This window comes from Oryx dammah, unplaced genomic scaffold, assembly GCF_014754425.2.
Source record: "Oryx dammah isolate SB20612 unplaced genomic scaffold, SCBI_Odam_1.1 HiC_scaffold_20, whole genome shotgun sequence".
Classification (NCBI taxonomy): domain Eukaryota; kingdom Metazoa; phylum Chordata; class Mammalia; order Artiodactyla; family Bovidae; genus Oryx; species Oryx dammah.
The window spans coordinates 34,838,266-34,842,488 of NW_024070204.1; the positions used below are offsets into that span (position 1 = coordinate 34,838,266).

General features: G+C 42.6%; 1 non-coding gene across 1 annotated transcript; it reads left to right on the forward strand.

Annotated features, from left to right (window-relative positions):
* The first annotated feature begins 3,201 nt into the window (after positions 1–3,201).
* LOC120879725 lies at positions 3,202–3,305 on the forward strand. Its single transcript, XR_005724871.1, has one exon. It is a non-coding gene; the product is annotated as a U6 spliceosomal RNA (small nuclear RNA).
* The last annotated feature ends 918 nt before the right edge of the window (positions 3,306–4,223 follow it).

Sequence of the window (4,223 nt, forward strand, 5' to 3'; positions counted from 1 at the left end):
CGCCCCCCCCCTCCACCCCACCACCAGCCATTTAAAAATGCAAAAGCATTCTTAGTTTGCCAGTTGACCATTTGCCCCGGGGACCATAGTTCGCCATGGACTAAAGCAAAGAGTCTTAAATCTGTTTTAATCTTGTTTCTTTTTGTTTTTTCTTTTTTTCTTTTTTTTTTATGTTTAATTTTGTCAAATTATTTAATTGAATTGAAAGTGTATTCCGCACACTCTTTTTGTTTTTTCACACAAGACTAATTCTCTCAAAATCCTAGTTTCTATATTTGTAAAATGAGAGATAATAGTAATTGTGCTATTTCTTTTCAGGATTGTTGGCAAGATTGAACGAGGTCATGGATACGAAAGAATTTTGAAGAATGTGGTGTGTCACACTGATATAAAATATTGACTATGCTGTGATTTGTATCAGGAGTGCATTTGGTTACCGGTAGCTGAGAGCTGGATTAACAGTGGCTGAAACCATGAAGACATTTAGCATTCATTTTCTTGGATATGCGAGGCCCCAGGATTGGTGCTCTGACTCCATGATGTCACTTGAGACCTGATGTTTGTGCTCTGGATTCTGATATTCATGTGTCAGTAGTACCTCCTTTCACAGTGCAGAACGGATATCATAACTCCAAAAGTCATGTTCTCACAGGACTGTGTCCCAAACAAGGATGAAGGGAATGGAGAGAAAGGGCATCTCTTTCCAGCCCTTTCTCCTTTTATCAAGGAGGAGCATCTTGGCTGAGACTCCCCTAGCAGCCTTCCCTTCTCGCCCCAGAGTTGGCTCACAGGTCCACCCTAGCCCAGCCTCTAGCGAAGGAAAGGAGGACTGCTGTGCTCAGCTTGTAGACCAACCATGAAGTTGGTCTCCAGGATCGGGTACAGTGCTGCCTGCACTCACAGGGTTGATCACATTAGTCTCTTCCTTGCTACAAGTCGTGTGGCTGGCATCAGGTTCAGGGAATAGCTGATGAGCTCATTTCCTAAGAACACTCAGATGAATCCTCCACATGCCATGCAAGCTGTCCTTGTAGGCATCTGTAGATGGACACCATTGTAGCTGGGCCACAGGGTCAGGTCTGAGTGGAGGATGGACTCTCCCCCTCACTAACCCGAGACAGAGCAGCAGGGAGGAACTCAGGGTTGTCTTCTGGGACATACTAGGGAGAACCAGTTTAATCTCCATCTATTAAATATTATGATAAACTGCTCCCAGTCATCCTTTTGAGGAATCTCTTCATTGTAAAATCCAGTGCTAGAGGTGTGTCTCATTTTCAGAAAGCTCAGATTAAAAATCTGGACTTGAAGTACACATATCAGGGGTCAGATAACCTAAAGTTTAAAATAGTCTAGAATTTACCTTAAACTTCTTTTAAAGAGTGAAACTCTTTGGTGCACTTTAAATGATTTCATTGGTAAAAACTTGATTTCCACGTAATTAATATATGGGTGCACACATACACACACATCCCTAATGCCTTGCACCGGGATAGATAGAATTACTAATTGCTTGAAAAAGCACAAGAGTAAAATCATCACTGATGTGAACTAAATCTTAGTCTTAGGGTTTCAGGGTAACCAGAGCAAATGATGTCTCCCAAGGAAGTAAAGGCCTACTCTGAAAAGAATTATACACTTTGTTCATCCACTTTGTTCATACAGGTCAAATCTCATTACAATGCAGAGATTCCTACATTGCGTGGGAGGTTGAACCACAGGTTCCCTCAGAACTCTGGTTCTTTCATTCTGTGAGTACCATTTGACTTTGAAGGTTTCTTCTTTTCTTAAATACCGCAGTTCTGTGATTACAGCAGAAACCTCTTTATAATGAAGTTCAAAGCTCATAGCCTGCTTTGGTTGTTCCCTGTTCTCCCTTTCAGTTCCCACATGCTCCCTGTTCTCATGGAGTTTACAGCCTGGATGAGGATATCAACATTAAACATCTGCTTGACTGTACTGACAGTGCATAACTACACATAGATTAGTGCTCTGAAGAGAGGAACGCTGTACTGTGAAAGGACAGCGAAGGGACCTGACCTTGATTGGGGAATTAGGGAAGGCTTCTTGGAGGGAGCAATGTTTGATAGGAGAACTGACACGTAAATAGGGGTTAACTAGGTGAAAGAGAGTGGGATGGAAAAGGCATTCCTGACATTGTTACGGCGTGTGTATTTACCTGTCTCTCTGTCCAGTCTGACCACCCACCCACCCATCTACTTACCTGTTCAACTACCTATCCACCCACCTACCCATCCACCCATCTGCTTACCCATTTACCCATCCATCTATCCTGTTTTACCAAACAGTATGGTAATGCAAACAGGTAGAAATTAGCTGCTTTCTAAGTCCGTAAGTCTGTTTTGGGAGATGAGAGGAGTGTTTTTTAAAAAATCCTCAGAGAACATTAGGAGGTTATTTTAAGTAACAATAGGCCGTGATATAATTTCAGCCCTTCCTCTTGCTCTTGCTGGAATGGGATTTGCATGCATGTGAACACCCAGAGGGAGCTCTCCTGGGGCATCAACTGTGCTCTAACCACCCCCCACCCACAGAATGAAGAGGGTAAAACCCATGTGCCAGAAGCCTGCTTCTGCTTCCCTGGGAACTATAATTTGCAGTTAAAGATTGAAGCAAAATCCTGCATTAACAGGGAGAATTGATCTAATTTTTACAAGGAATTACTTTTTCCTACCAGAAGGGATCTGCCAAAAAGCAATATTCAATATTAAAAAATGAGAATTAAATTGGTATCTATTTTACATAAAGAAACTTTAAGAATAGTTGCTTGAAATCAGGGGTAGTTTGTGGGCTTGCTTTTAGTGATTAGCAGATTATCCATTTACAGCTGTTGTCAGTTAACCATAAGTATTCTACTGAGTTCACAGAACTTGGGCATTAAATTTATACCTGGAGTGAGCTTAGAGATCCAATGTAACGTTCATTTTATACAAGAAATTGAAAGCCAGATAGGTTAAGTGACTTTTTCAAGCCATTTAAAAATTTATGCCTCAACTCATTTCACCCCCGGCTCTGTGCCAGGAGGGGGCAGGCATCCTGGTTCAGTATGAGGAGCTCTGGAACTGACTCGGCACTCAGATCCTTGAATTGCTTAACTTCTTAACTTTAAAAATTGCTTAACTTTCCTAAGTCTCAGTTTCTTCATCTATATAAGGGGATAATCATTGTATTCACCTCATTGTGCTCACTTCAGCAGGAGATATACTAAAATTGGAACAATACAGAGAAGATTAGCATGGCCCTTGCACAAGGATGATGTGCAGATTCATGAAGTGTACAATATTTCTGGGCTTCCCAGGTGGCTCAGTGATAAGGAATCTGTGTGCAATGCAGGAGACCCAGGTTCGCTCCTTGGGTCGGGAAGATCCCCTGGAGAAGGGAATGGCAACCCACTCCAGTATTTTTGACTGGAGAATTCCATGGACAGAGGAGCCTAGAGGGCTACAGTCCATGGGGTCCCAAAGAGTCAGACACGACTGAGTAATTAATACTTTCACTTCACTTTCAAAGGTTAAAATGCCTGAGAAAAGTCTGTAGTAAATGCTCAGTGAGTGCTTTGCCAACAGAAAAATGACTGAAGTGACCATGGGTCGGTTCTCAGTGGGGCTTCAAGAGGTGAGGCAAGCTTCCTCCACTTTCTGGTGCCCCTGGACTCTACCATGAGAAAACCCTGTCCTGGGCAGTCCATTATCCCAGAGAAAGGAAACAGATGGAATGAATTTGAACTATTATGACTCGTCCCCATGCCCAATCTTCTACAAGTCTTTTTTAGGCATCTGCATTTAAGTATGTACCTAGGAGTGGAATTATATTAAAAGCAGCCTAACAACTTTCCAAAGTGGTTGCACCATTTTATACTCTTACTAGCAATGAAGGAGACTTCCAGTTGACCTGCATTCTCACCAGCTCTTGATATTGGGAGTCTTTAATTGTAGCCTTTCTGGGGGGAGGGGGGAGTGTGATGGTATCTCATTGTTGCTAGCCTACTGAGCTGAGAAGAGTTTCTGGCTTGTTTAAGAACTTCTACTACTAACTCTTGAGTCCTCCGTTTCACCCTCAAGGATGGAGCTCAAAAAGTCTGGTGAAGCCCAGACCCAGATCTGTCACTCAGCCTTGCTCATGGATGCCACTAACTGGTTATTGGCCAGACCAAGCAGCATATACCCCTAGAAATGTTCAGCTAGTTCACTGGATAGTTGTGAACC